The sequence below is a fragment of the Myodes glareolus genome, chromosome 18 (assembly GCF_982192425.1).
Source record: "Myodes glareolus chromosome 18, mMyoGla1.1, whole genome shotgun sequence".
Taxonomy (NCBI): domain Eukaryota; kingdom Metazoa; phylum Chordata; class Mammalia; order Rodentia; family Cricetidae; genus Myodes; species Myodes glareolus.
The window spans coordinates 17,110,533-17,125,973 of NC_142043.1; the positions used below are offsets into that span (position 1 = coordinate 17,110,533).

Below are 15,441 nucleotides of genomic sequence, written 5' to 3' on the forward strand. Positions count from 1 at the left end.
TTGCAGTGATTTTCTTTTCCTGCTTCCTGTCTGAATTTATCCTCCAGGTCTTTTGCCTCTGTTTTGCCATCATGGATTCTTGGGACTTTGGAATTACAAACCCTCATAAGCCCCTTTCTTCTAAGTTGCTTTGATCATGGCATTTTATCAAAAGGTGGAAGAGTAAAGGATACATATCCTCGCTGTTGTTTATCTGTCCTCCCTTCCTCTCCCCACTTTTTTTTTTACCCTTTTTCCCTCCCAACTAAACTCCCCATTTTCTCTTATTATTTTTGTAGCACCTGAATCATTCTATCACCTTATATTCCCTAGAGCTCTTTCCCCTTTCTTGTCCTCACGGTCCCTTTCTTCTTTCCTAATTTCTTCAGTCACATCAACTTGTATGCTGAAAGCTAAAGATTTGAAATTAGTGTCTACAAATAGGAATGAATATGCTGACATTTCTGTTCACGGGTCTGGATTATCCTCACTCAATATGTTTTCCAGTTCCTTATACTTACCTATCAATATCACCATTTAAATTGTCATTACAGCAGAGTAAAATTCCACTGCATGTATGGACCACACTTACTACCTCGTTGATGTCTTCAGTGACTTGCTGATCATTTCCAAGTGCAGTGTTTTATCTCTACATGTTTTTACATGTTCTAAAACCTTTCACTTGTTAATTTCTAGTTTCATCCCCTGTCCTTTTTCTAAATTTATTTTTTCCATCTGAAACATATTTTGTTTTGGATAAAGTTCTGAGTTTCTGATAGATGTAATCTGCTGTTTCTGGGTTCAATATTCTCTCCATACTTACCTGGTGAGGACATTTGGTGTATAATGCAGTTTAAGATTGAAACACCTGTGATAATTTTTGTTGTCAACACTAAGTTATTTATATGATTAATTGTATATGTGTGGTGGGGTTCAAATCTAATATTGTTGTTCTGTGAAATTCTTTTACCAACATTCATTGCATACCTCTTTGCTCTCATCCTTTCTCTTAATGTATTGTTCTTCCTTTTAATATAAAATGACCTTTGACAATACTCTACTGGTTTTCAGTACAGCTGCTTTTTCTTGCTTCTCATTCCCACTGGCTTAGAATACAATGTCTTCACTTTCTTTTTGTGTTCCAGCGAATGGCACGTCTTATAACCAGGAATTAAAGCAGGGTCTCTCTGTGGTCAGCAGTTTCCAACTCATGCCGCAGCTAAGTCAGTCCTTGAATGTCTCCTCATCTTAATTCCATCTGCCAAGTATTGGGATGATAGGTGCTCCATGATAGCATGATATCAAGACTCCTTCTTGATATCAAAATCAGTTTTTTGCTGACTTTCTTTTATTTATATTCTACCAGAGATGGCAAAACATAACCCCCTCCAAGCACAGTTCCTGAAAGGCAGGAAGCAACTCCCTCCAGGCAACCCAGTGGCAGCTAAATGAATGTGTTATTTGAGGGCAAAGGAGAAAACACCTATATGCCCCCAGGACCGCTTCTCTGGCACCTGCGTACGCATTTGGCAATGATTCTGGTCATAGCAATTCTCCTAGTGTACTTGTTCTTCATGTTCTGTTCTTCTTCCAAACCAGTGGCTTCTGAAAATATGGATGTGCTGTACAATAATATGAGACTTCCCGATCTGATAGAGTGGGCAGGCATTAAAGCTGGAAAGCAAGTCATGGGAAAAAAGCTGACTAATGAAAGAATTTAGGAAATTTGGGGAAAACGCAGAAATTGTTTATTGCCTGATTATGAAGCTTGGCAAAAAGAATTATACTGAAAAAGAAAGGAAGCTGGCTATGATACATAAAGTTTCTGAAGAACCTAGGGCTTTGGGGCTGACTGCCTATGGCCTTGTAAATCAAAATGATATGTATTGGAATTGTGAGGACCAACAATGGGAAAGGAACGAAAATGGAGTAAAACCTATTGAACTATGCTTTTCTAAACCCCAAGTAGTTAGCTTCTGTGGCGAAAGCCTCAGAAGTTGTTTTATGATTAACTCAGCTAATAATTAAGAATATAGTGGCTGGCATGGAGCTTGGGAACTGGGGAAATGTGATGATGAATGATGATGTTCTGATTTCAAAGAGTCCTTGTACTTTTTGTGAACTGCTTTGCCCAGGTAATGATTAACCTGTGACAAGAAGAAAGAATCATTTTCCTTGCTTAAAATTCACAATAAAAGACTGAGGTTTGAAGCTCAGGTCAAAAGGGAAGAGAGAAAGAGAAAGAGAAAGAAAGAGGAGAAGAACCTGCCCTTCAGCCCGTGTGTTCGTGTACTCACATCGCCTTCCAGACATTCCAGATTCAAGACCAACACACTTCTCTGCTGAGGCTGGTCCTCCACAACATACCAAAGGTTTTGTTGTTTCTTTTTTCCTTTTGAGTATTCTCTTATTGTTTTTAGATGTTGTATAACTGGTCCTTAAATCGTTGAATTTATTTTTAGCTTGAAAACTCTTCATTTCTCCTTTAATTCAGAAATATCACTTCCGAGGTTATGGTAATATTGATTTGTATTGTTTCATTCAATGGTCTTCTGACTCTGAGTTTCTATTCAGATATCTGCTGTCATTCTGATTGGTTTGCTTTATAAGTAAAGATGGCTTGAACTGGTCAATGTCTTTGTTCCTTCAGTTCTCTTGAGATTTTAACTGTAATGCACCTTGGGTAGGTATGTTACTGTGTTGGCAGGGATTGCTCTTTTGTTTCCCAACTGCTCAGATCTGAATAACCACACAGAAACTCTATTAATTATAACACTGCTTGACCAATAGCTTAGGAATGTTCCTAGGTAACTCTTATATCTTAAATTAACCGATTTCTATTAATCGGTGTATCATCACAGGACTGTGGTTTACAAGAAATTTTCCCAGTGGCTGTCTCCTTTGGCAGCTGAATGACATCTCCCTAACTCCACCTACTTTCTCTCTATATCTTTGTTCAGATTTTCCACCTAGGTTTACTCTACTAAGCCATTGACTGACACAACTTCTCTAATATCCAGTGGTAATAAAACATATTCATAACACACAGAGGGGAATCCCACATCATTACTGATTATATTTGGTTGGTGTTCCAAATGTCTCCTTTACTTGGACATTTAAATTTTTTGCTAGAAGAGAGAATTTTGTATTTTTCCACTGAATTAGTCTCCTATGACTTTAGTTTATACTTCCATAATACCTCCTATCATGATGCTCTGCTGTCCTACCTCCGCTTCTCCTTACCTTCTTTTTGCCACACTCTTGCCCTCAACTCATGTAGAAGAACCTGGCTGTACCAGAGGTCAAACAGACCACCAGAACTCCAGGTAGGTGGCCCAGCCTCAGGGACAACTCCCAGACTCTCAGTGTTTGCCTAGCCTACTACCATTCTTTCTTACCTTCTTCATTGCCTTGTCCCAGCCCACATTCAGTCAGAGACCCCTTTCTAAGATATAGGCCACACTTGTTTTGTAATCGAATATTTGTTAACTATGTCAAGACATCTCACATTTATTTGTGTTGCAGAATATTACTTAACTATGTAAAAATGTGTTGCTTTTGTTTATGCTGCATTTGAATAGTTAAGCAAATGTGGAATTATTAATATCCTTCACAGTAGCAACAACCAATACAAAATATCTTAGGAAAACCCTAAATTAGCAAGTGAGATGAATCAGGTAGGGGAGTTAGGGGTGGAGAAAAAATATAAAAAGAGATAGACTGGAATTTGGGGGCATTTGGGAGGCAATGTGCAAAACTAGGACAGTAGAAATTTCCTGGAACCTGTGAGAGTGACCCTAGTAAGGACTCCTAGTAATAGAAATATGGAGTAGAGCCTGAACAACCCAAGTTGTGCAACTAGGCAAGACTTCCAGTGGTAGAACTGGGACACAGTCGTAAGACTTTCCCTGCTTGCAAGATGTACTGAGGCAATAATAGTTCAGAGATTGTGGACATAGCTAACCAATAACTGGTCTAACTTGAGCCCCATGTCACAAAAGAATCTCAGACCCAACATCCTTTAGAAAGCCAGGAAACAGAAGCTGGAGAACTCAAAGCCCTAAGGTAGGTGTGAAAACAACTGACCAAAAAGTCAGTTAAATGACTCCTAATGAAATTCTGCTATACTCATAGGTTGATGCCTAGCCCAGTTATCAAAGAGGCTTCTCCAACCTCTAATAATAGGCGCAGGTGCAGAGACCCACAACCATTCATTAGGTGGAACTGGGGGACCGTGTAGAAGAAGGGGAGGAAGAATTGTGGGAGCCAGAGTGTTGGAGGATACCCCAAGAACATTGTTCACAGAATCAACTAATCAGGACTCAAAGAGGTTCACAGAGATCAAAGTGACTATCAGGGAGCTTTTATACATCTGTGCTAGGTCTTTTGTACATAGGTTGTGGGATTTTTGTGGAACTTCTAACAGTGGAAATGATAGTGCCTCTAACTCTTTTGCCAGCTCTTGGGACCCCTTTTCTCTCTCTGGGTTGTCCTTTCATCCTTAATTCTTCATCCTTGGTACGAATGTTTGTGCCTAGCATTATTGCATTTTTTAAGTCATGTTCATTAATATCCTTGAGAGGGTTACATTTTCCTGAAGGAAAAAGCAGGAGAAGTGGATCTGCAGCAGAGGGAAAGTTGGGGGTTGGGTGGGAATAGTGCATGGAGGGAAGGCTACACTCAGAATGTATTGTATGAGAGAAGAATAAATTTTTTAAAAAAATAAAAGATGATACTATTTTTATTTGCTCCCACTCAATAAGCTTATCGTTCAGCTTTGTCTTGTGTTTCCATTACTTTTCTCTCTTCTATTATATATTAGGTATATATTATGCTTCTTTGTTAAAATATTTAATATGATAATCTTAATTTAAAATGACTTCATTAAGATATATCTGGTAAATTTGTAAAGCATGCAACTGTGTGTGTCTATATTGAATTTCCTCAGAAAAATTTGCTTCTGGACTATAAGTTAGGAAGAAACACCTGTTTTTATTTATATATTATCCCAAACAAAAAGATGGACACATGCTTTGTTTCTACAATATCAGAATTTATTGTTTAGCAACAAATTCCCAAGCCAAATTGTTTTCATTGGCCCAACTAAGTGCAGTCTTAAGTGGAATCATGGGAATCCTCTGGCCAACAAATATATTTTATTTCAAGTTGAGTTAATAACCTAGTTTCCAGGCAAGATATTAAAATTAATTGCAATTACAAATTAGAAAGCATTTCTTTCTCTCTCTCTCATGTATATATATATATACATATGTATTAACATGTACATATATATATATATAAACACTCTTTTACCTATTAGATACTAATTAAAAGAAATTAAACTTAAAGACAAAATTTCAACAATGACAAATAAACTTAGTGGCCTGAAATTTTACTTAAAATGGACTTTACTTTTAAACAACAGAGAATTTATATTGGAACAGATAATGATATATATATTCATATAAGAAAATTGACATAGCTCATGTCCTCAGAGAAGAAAATTATGAAGTGATGTTAACTACCAGCTGCCTGCTCATTCCATTGCTGGATCATACCAATTCTTTGCTGACTCTGGCCATTTACATCATTTGACTGGAAGGAGGAAAGACTAGTTTATTGTGCTTAATTGTAATCTTCATTATTCTGTGTTTGGGTTATCTAAAGTGTATTTAAGACTTGAAAGCGATCCTAAGAAGAAGCACAGCAGGTAGTACACTATAAGGCTCCTAGTTAACTTTAATGGGAAACCAGCTCACTCATTACTAAGATCAAGAATTCCTCCAAAGGATAGAATGAGATATTAGTCTTGTTGATGCCTAACTCTGGTCCCCTAAGCCTATGCATATTGCTACTGAAGTACACTGACTCCACTTGATGCTTGTGAACACAGTATTTTCTCAAGATAGTCAAGACTGTAGTCAGGCATATCATGCCATGATTTGCATTGGCCAGAACTTCAAGCAATATTTGGTCGTTATGAGAGGCACAAAGCGTCCTTCCTAAATCCTCTATGGTATTTCCTTCACCTTGGCAGTAAATCTGGTACAAGCCAGTCCTGACATTTGTCTTGGGATCAGTAGATATGGTGTGTTCTTTCTGAGTCAGAGCCGGAAGCAGAGATAATATTTTTATTATATTTTATTATAATTTATTATAGCAAGTTTTATAATAAGAAACATGGTCTACCCATTTCAATTAGTAAAATGGGGAGAGACTGTGAGCTCATGACTCATCCTAGAGAACAAAGGGAACACTGACTCCTTGTCATCTGCAGTCAGAGAAGATCTGGCTCAGTTCAAGAGCATGCATCCCACGCAGTACTCTGCCATGAGTATCTCACAAATTAGGAGCATATATCCGAGTGCTGCTTAAATCCCAGACCTATTTGGGGACAGCAAGTCAATCTAGTGAAGTGGTGATTTCTCAGGTTGTTTTTCTTTATTCTTTTAATATTTGTAGAAATGCAACTGCTCAGCTGTAAACACTTGTTCAAACTGACACTTTATCTTGTACATATGTATTTGTGGGGATCAAGTGCAGGGGTAGAAAGATGCTTGTGCATTGTCTGAACAAGATCTAAGGTTGATTTTCTTCAACAATAGGTGACCTGTGGGTAAGAGTAATGCCTGCTTCTTGCTCATCAGAACATTTAAGAAAATGACACGGGACAGCAGCCCTGAGTGATTTCCCAGCATTTGCTTGGTGCATCAGTAATTCACTATTTTACTTTCATACTTTTTCATCCAGATATGAGGTGAGGATAGTCTCCCTCATCTCTATGCTTTTTATCTAGCACTTTAGGACATGCTTTGCTTTTCCAGTTATAACTGAATTACCCAATATTTGTGCATATTTCTAGTCTTTCTTATTCTGCTATTTAATTTAATGCTACCTCTTTTTTTTAAATGATTTTCACATTTTTAAAAACATGGGTTTTATGGGATCATTTCAGGTTTGTGAGGATTTAGTAGAATATTCCTTCCTCTATCCTACCACATGTATCATCTAGTTATTTGTTGAAAGGAAAAACTATATGCCCTTGAAATTTTTAGAGAAACTTGATGCTTACTCTGTAGACACATGATTCAGATTTGACAGTTCATTCTTATAATTTGAAAGGCACATAGGAAAAGGAAACAAAATAAAACAGGAATTCAATTGCAGGATTTGGATCTTATGTAAAAAAATCTCAGAGATACTTTAAAAATATCTTGCAAAAAATAAAGGAAATGTTTACATTGAACTAAGAAATATATTCTTATTATTGTTCATTCCAAAAATATCGTTATTGTTTTCAAGTTTTCCTAGATTTAAGGGGAGTTTGCTAAGACATGCCATCAAAATTTTAAATGTTCATTCACTGTCAGCTCATACAGTGATATGGTCTCACTTCAGCTTGGCGAGTTCGTTGAAACTGATGCTCCAACACCGGAACTCAGAGGATTTTACGTTGTATTTGTATTTCAAAAATTATTTTCACCTCTTCTTTTTTCTTCCACCGTCTGATTCAAGATACCATGTTACATTCAGTTGTCACATCGTAGTCTCTAGTTGCCTGTGACTATTTCTAAGATTTCTTAATGTTTCATGAGTTTTGGTGTTTTTGCAGTGCCCAGTAACTTCAGTAATATTTTGAAGAAAATCCCACAATTTGAGGATGACTAACTTTTTTAGCTTATAAATAGGTCCACACTGAAAATTTTCTGCACCCCATAATCCTCTCTACTGACACAATAATTTAAATCAGATCAAATCAAGCTGAATTAGAAAAAACTCAGGTTTAATAAATACAAACAATCCTGGATGCCTTTCCAGGGCCTGCCCCCCAGATTAGACAGGAAAGGAAGACCAGAAAACCACATGTTCATTCTCTGGGGGGTAGTTTAAATACTCTGTGGAAGTGGTTTTGAGCATCTCTGTAGAGGGGTCATCATTTGGCGGACTTTTTCACCGGTGAACTCTGGGCTGAGGCAACTAGGGAGCTTGGGGTAGAACCTCTACCCAAAATTCTAGACTCTTTGGATATATAGATGCCAGGGCCTGGGGTGTGGCTTTCATCCAAACATTTCAGACTCTTTGCATATATGGAATCCAAGGGCTAAGGTGAAGTTTCCATCCACACATCTCACAGTCTTTGCATAAAAGGACACCGGGTCATGTCTGGCTGCTTCCTGCAGGCGTGGGGCAACGTGGCAGAGGGGAGAATTGGCAGTTGGTGGGCTCACCCTGAGCAGGAGGTATGATTGAAGAAGCATTGGGTTAACTGTCATCCTTAAGACCTCAGGCATTTGTTCCTTAAAGGAGATGAGAAAGCAGGCTGCTAGGAGAAAAAAAAAATTGATTGTTATAATTGACCCCATGAATGCGGCTAGACATGGGTGTTAGGGTGTTAAGTTTTTTCCGACCCACAAACCTCTACGCTGATGCAATAATTCAAATCAAACCAGATTAGACCGAATGAGAAGATGCCCAAGATTAATGGCTTCCAGAACTCCCGGGTGCCCCCCCCCAAAAAAAACACAGAGAGGGGGAAAGGAAAACCAAACAAAACCACAGAAAACCGGGAGACCACGTGTTCATTCTCTGGTGGGGCGTGTTCATTCTCTGGTGGGTGCAGTTTAAATAGTCTGTGTGAATGCTCTTGACCTTACCTGGGGAGGGGTCAGCATTTAGTAGGCTTCTTGACCCTCCCTGGGAGGGATCCCCATTTGTCAAGCTTTCTCAAAGGTGGAGTTTGACTGAGGCAACTTTCAGGGGAAGGAGCTTGAAATGGAACTTTCCACCCAACATTTCAAGATGGATGCCAGGAAGCTGGGGTGAAAGCACCCCCAATCAAACAATGGGAATGGTGGTTAACTGCCAGAAAGAATGGAATGGGGAAGTATCCTGGCTGTACAGAAGAGGCAAGGGTGAATAAATGAGGTGAGAGCAAGAGATGCCCTTTAAAACTGCATTTTAGTTGCTGGGTAGGTGCCCATTTGAGCCTGGAGAGGTGGTACCAATGGGCTGGTGCAGGTGGTGGCATTATCTGGAGGACCCTCTGCAAGGTGATCTTGGTCCAGGCAGCTGGAGTGACTTATAAAATACGCTTGAAAATGGGTGGGGTCAAAATATGCTCTAGAGACTGTTAGTTTTCACCAGATCAGATTTCTTGATAGAGCAGCAGGAACCTGTAGGTATCTGTAAGACAGTTGGAAGAGATTAACATCTTCATGCCAAAGCAAAAGGCTATGGCTTTAGTGTTTGGTTTGAAACATCACCTCAGTCCCTGACATTCATTTTAGAATGTTTGAGTACAAAGTTCCATTTCAAGCCCCCTCTCCTGGGAGTTGCCTCACTCCGAACTCCACCTCCGAGAAAGCCCTCCAAACAGTGATCCCCTCCCCAGAGAGGGTCAATACCACTCCCACAGGCTATTTAAACTGCCCCACCAGAGAACAACCACGTGGTCTCTCCAGTTTTGTCTTCCCCTCTCTGCGTTTTCCCAGAGGGCCTCCCGGGCATCTATTAAACCTGGGTTTTTTCTAATTTGGTTTGACTTGGTCTGAACTGGATTATTGTGTTGGTGGAGAGGCTTATTGGGCCAAAAACTTTACATTTAGGTTAAAAAGCAATGGCATTTTAGAAGACAATGAAAGGAAATTGAAAACTTCTGAACCTCTGGAATTCCGTCAAAAGAAAGCCTGTGAAAAAGGCATACCCGTCTGGACTTTCAGCAGGAAATTTAACTAAGGTAGTAGCAAGCTCAACGATCCTTAAATCATCAAGTGCCATCGGACAGATGTGAGAGGGATAAATAAACAAGCAGAAGTGAGGTAGCTAAGCTTAGCTATTAGAGGCAATTCCAAGTCTCTCCGTGGTGTTTGACAAATACCAGTCTTAGAAACAGTACACTTGCTGTTAGCTGTTAAGCCCAGGATACCTGACAGATTTTTCTGTGGGAGTAGGATTCAGTCTACCTGTTTTGGCAGGAGGAGATGATCGATCCCCCAGTGTCGTGCCATCCATTCCTGGCACCTGATGAGATGAAAGACATTTTTTTGCTTTGTGGGTGGCTTTGCCTTATCCAAAGGCAAGCCTCCAGGAGGAAGGTCTTCTGCAGTCAAGAATCTTCTTGGAGGAGCTATAGGATGCCGCAGGAACTGGCATGTCTCTCTATTATAAGAAGCTCATTTGTTAAATGCCATAGTCTCAGATCTGTAAGGGTGCTTGAGAATCAGGATCCGTTGTAGAGAGAATCCCAGTGTGACCAGATTATATGCCAGGAATAAAAGAGAGAAGTGCAGAGATGGAGACAAACAGCCAACTGCAAGTGAAGTGGGAGGGGGAAGGGGCAGGGGCCAGTGTATCTGGCAGCACGGTCAGGACAGAACTTTTAGGATCCCAATTTCCAGATAGCACCAAAACAGGTGCTATGAGACACTGGCCACTGAAGGACGGAAGCACCAGTACCCAGAAACCATGGGCATGTGAGAGTTCTGTCCACTTTTCCCCACATTGCTATAATTTTTTAGGTGTTAAGGATGTGTGGTATTAGATATCCCCAATTTAAAAAGATTTTGTAAAGGGCAATCCAAAGATTTTTGGGGGTCAGGCTTCAAATTGTATGTGCACATTTCTCACATCTTTGCCAGGACCTGAAGCCTAATGCAATGCATCTATTGTGGTAGGCTTTCAGTAAAAACAAAACAGAGGGATGTGGGAAATTCCCTCTAACGGAACATCTTCTGAAAAAGGGGTCCCACAAGACAAGGTAGGTCTTTCTGCAATGGATTATTGTAAGCTTCCGCACTTTTCTGTGGACATCCGAACCTCGAAACAGGAGCACGCTTTTCCTGACTCGAGCCCATGAGAACGGACGATTGTCCTAGGGGTTAAAACACATGACACACATACAGAGAGACCAGGCTCATCTGCCAAGGAGCAAGTGGCAAATGGCAGCTTTATTAAGCATAAGTCGGGTATATATACTGTGGGGCAAAAGGACACCAGCCCCCCATCAGGATCAAGGAAAGAGAAAAGTCAGGGGGCTGCACCCAAGGTCGGAGAGCAGCTGAACAGAGAAAAGAGGAAGCCAGGTGGGCATGCTCAGGCTCAGAGAAAAGCTGACCTGGGAACCTTGCCTGTGGCGAGAACCTTGCTTGCAGGTGGAATTACCATAACAGTAAAGGGAGAGTTCTCTCTAAGCTACACCCTTGGGCCGTAGGTGAAATTAGCATAACAGGAGAGGGCAGTTCTATGCTACACCATCAAGCTGATGCAGTGGAACCAGGAAGCAGAACAGCCCTGCAAAGCGCCTCAGGAAAAATGGGGAACCTGTGTACCTACAAGTCTCCCTTTAAATATATATAAAATATGATGACTAGCAGCTGTCTTAGGCATGTCGGTCGTTGGGTCAGATCTCTATACCCGTCTACGGGAATGTGTTCAGGTCCAAACGCACCCCCTGTCTTAGGCGAGACCGCCCCCCCCCGTGCAATAAACCCGTCATTGCTTCATTAGTTATACATTGAATTTAGCCATATTTATGTTGAAAGATACTCTGAGGTGAATGCCTACTAGGGCCAGGCCGTGGCGGACCTGAAGCCATTGGCCAGGTGAAAATGTTTCAGCATACATATGAGCAATCCTGGAAGAGACTGTGCTTGCACAGTATCTGAAACGTTTTGCTCTGAATAGAGCCCTTTTGAGTAAGGCTACGGCACCGGCAAATGGGACCCCTGGAATGACTAACCAAACTAAATTAAAGCCAATTAGCAATTTTGTATTCCGGGGTCCGAGAAAAGCAGCAAAATCTTATCCAGCGACCAGCAGAGGTCAAAATCCATACCCCGTTTGTAAAGAACAACTACAGCAACCAGAATCTAAATTAATTTGAAAGTCCATGGTATTTCTGTCTGACTGGCAGGGTTCCCGCCGCTGTGAGTACTCAATGCTGCAATCTAGGGTAGGGGAAGTAGCTGCTTCCCCTCAGGGGGACAAGCAGCCTTGGCTGAGAGGGACAGATAAGGCAGAGAGACAGAAAGCTGGGAGAGGGGTAAAATCAGGCACTGGATCATCTCTCAGGAATCATCTCTGCCACCGTGTCCGTGGGATCTCTCGACCTCGCCTCGTCCTCAGGTTTCTGAACAGAGGAATCCACGGTCCGCACCAGATGTTTAGGAACCCAGATCGGGAGTTTTGTATTCTGTGGAAATATGTAAACCCACTCCTCTTCCCCAAATCAAACCTGGTCTGGACCATGTATATCAGTACATGACCTGGACCTTGTCAGACGCTAGTTGAGGCCAATCCTGCCTGTGTGCGCCATTGAAATTGGCTCCCCTCATCAGTCTCTGGGAGCAATGTGCTTAGCTGTTTAGGATCTAAACTACAACCAAGCAGATCTTGGACATACAGAGATCTGTAGGTCTCTGTCTCCAAGGAGCAAATTTTATTGGCCTGTGTTATTGCAACCGGCCTAAATATTGGCCTGAATTAGCCAACCTTAAAACATTATTTTTTATTGGCCTGTACCATCATAGTAGGTTTTGAACTGGGCTGAATGGTCAGCTCCAAAACATCTTTTAGAATCAGATCCACCTGGAACTTTTCCAGGGGCAGAAAATAATTATCTGATCCAGTACGTGAGCATTTACATAACTGGACAGCATTATCAAAATTATCTTTATGGGGGCACATTGCCTCCCACCAACATTAGAGAAATAATTAATAGGATTGACAAATCTGGCTACAGATTTGGAAATCTTTGTCAGTCATCAATCCATATAAAAAATATTAGGACTCCATGAATAGTCCTCCAAAGAGCAATTAACCAAATTAAAATACATGCAATAAACCTAAACTGAAAACTCTCAATAGACAAACTTAAAATGACTGAGAGACCTTCAAAAAACAACATTTTTAATCATAGGAGAAGTGTGAATCAAAATAACTCTTGACTCTATCTTATCCCTAAAACATGATCAAGATCAAACATTGTTCATAACTTTTATTTAAGAGAAATTCCTCCATCACTGGTGGAAATGCAAACTAGCACAGTTTGAATTAACAGAAAATTAGGCAACAAACCATTTCAAGATTTAGCTAACCTCTTTTGGGTCTGTAAAACCTTTGAATCTATCACAGTCTCCACTTAAAACTGCTAAAGCTGCTCTGTACAGCGGGGGGCGGGACACAGACCCACTCCCTCCGGCTGTAAGCTGTCATCTGAGATTTGGTGGCAGAAATTAACTGTTTTATGTACCATCAATGCCTGGCTATTGTGGCCTTTTTTTTGGCCGCCCAGCATTCTCTTTATTATCTGTTTGCTCAGGAGCAGCCACAACCGGCATAGCCCTGCCCCAGGTACCTGTAGCCTGCTGCTCACTGGCTGCCTTGGGCGAGGAAGCCGCGCGACTGCCTTTCTGTGTCTGGTGAGCGCGGATGTGCCTCCCGAACGAGTTTGCATCCGCAGCTGAGTGTACCGGCACACCGCTGCATTTACCCTCCTTGGCCTGTCTGTAATGGCCCCGCCATTCACAGGCAGGACCTGGCGGCTGCCTGCGCTCCTGCCTGCGCGATACAGCTGCCCGTTTCTCTGTTTTAAGTGCGCCTTGCAGCATCTCAGCCACAGTGAGTGACCCAGTACGGTCCTGTTGCCTTGGGAACGGATTTCCACTGGGAGCTAACTGCGCCCCAGCCTGTGCTCTTAGGCAAAAATTAAGGTTCCCTGTATGTGAGAGCCAGGGACTGAGCTCTGAAATTACCTTGATGGTCCCTTGTGCTGTGTCACCTTTGATCTTGGTGCCTGGTCTCTTTAAGAAATTTAGCAGCTGATTTGCCCATTGGCCTTCAGCTCTGGATCAGACCTTTTAGCACGCAGATTTCTAAAAATCAAATTATTCAACCTGTTTACCCCCTTATCACCCGTGCACAACTGCATATTACAAAACTGCAAAATCTGGCCAGATTCCGGATCGTGGGGGAACCCTCACCTGTATTTGGGTTTCTCGTGGTGGATCCACTGACGGCAGGACGCGACCCTTCAATTCTTCTTCAAAGGCAAGCCCACCCAGGGACGCCATCTGTAAGCTTCCACACTTTTCTGTGGACATCCACAGAAAAATTGTTGCGGATCCCTGGCAAGCAGGGGGCAGCAGGTCCCGAGAGCTGCCAGTCCCAGGGAGGAACTGTGCAGGACACCAAGCAGCAGGTTTCCGAAGGTGATTGGTTTCAGGCGGTGAGCCAGCTGGTGGTGGCAGGTGAGAGACACACAGATAGGCACACCATGCAGAGTGAGGTTGGATATTTATTTAGTGGTTATAGAAGTGAAGGGAGAAGGGAAGAAGAATAGAGAGGCAGAGAGAGAGAGAGAGAGAGAGAGAGAGAGAGAGAGAGGAGAAACCGAAGCTGCCTCCCCTAGAGGGAGCTGAAAAGAGCATGAATTCAGGCTAGAAGCTGAAGATCAGCCTGTCTCAGCAGATAGGGGATGGAGTGGGCATGGCTTGTCTCTTAATGAGACAGAACAATCATCAATCATTACATTTTCTCCCATGAGACAAGGCAGGTCCTTGTTCCAGGAACAGGTCAGGAGTCTGGCACAGTAGAGTCTGTGGCAGGACAACCTGAAAATTGCAGGAGGCCCTGGGCCTCTAAAGCAATGACTGGGAAAGAATGACTTACCCTCCTGAAGCCGATCTTAGCCTGGTGGAGAGCAGATGCTGGGGAAAGGGGTGTTTTCCCCAAATGTGGCCCCAAGACAGTGGGAGAAAAAACAAAATTCTCCCCAGTGAGACCTCCAGATGAAAAGTTTCTGCATCTCATAAGCCTCTCCGCTGGCACAATAATCCAAATCAGACCAAATCAAACTGAATTAGAAAAAAAAAATCACAGATTTAATGAATACAAATGCTCCCAAATGGGTTTCCAGTCACCCAGAGAGGAAATAGGAAAGGAAGACTGGAAAACCAAGCTTTTGTTATTTGTGGGGGGCAGTTTAAATACCCTTTGGGAGTGGTCTTGAGTATTTCTGGTGAGTGGTCATTGTTCGGTGGGCTTTCTTGTGGGCAGAGTCTGAACTGAAGCAACTCCCAGTATTAAAAACGCTGCAAGATCCCGGGCAGCAGTAGGCAGGCCGCGGGCCCACAGAGCAGCTAGTCCCAGGCAGAGATAGCTGCAGGTCCCGAGAGGGCTGGTCCCAGTGAGCCCGGGGGTATGAGCAGGCAGCAGTAGAAGGCACATGGACAGACATGTCATATAGAATAGAATTGGATATTTATTACTTAGAGGAGAAAGTAGGGTGGAGAAGGAGAAGAGAAAGAAAGAGACAGAGAAAAAGGGAGTGGGGGGGGGAAAGGAAGGGCTGCACCAAAGGGGAACAGTGAGAATCAAGATGGCAAGAGGAGGGCAGGGGTTGCCCGGAGTGGGCGTGGCTCGTCTCTTAAAGTGACAATTAACCATAACACTCAGGAGTTTTGG

The 15,441-nt window shown here is 42.1% G+C and overlaps 1 protein-coding gene across 2 annotated transcripts in view; it reads left to right on the forward strand.

Moving 5' to 3' along the window:
• The first annotated feature begins 2,153 nt into the window (after positions 1-2,153).
• Positions 2,154-15,441, forward strand: part of LOC148119083 (cysteine-rich secretory protein 1-like) — a 60,597-nt gene continuing 47,309 nt past the window's right edge. The window contains exon 1 of one of the 2 annotated variants that reach the window (XM_087897830.1): positions 2,154-2,351. The gene's annotated coding sequence lies outside the window, so the exon portion shown is untranslated. The remainder of the gene's footprint in view (positions 2,352-15,441) is intronic. The other variant, XM_087897831.1, reaches the window with a different exon arrangement.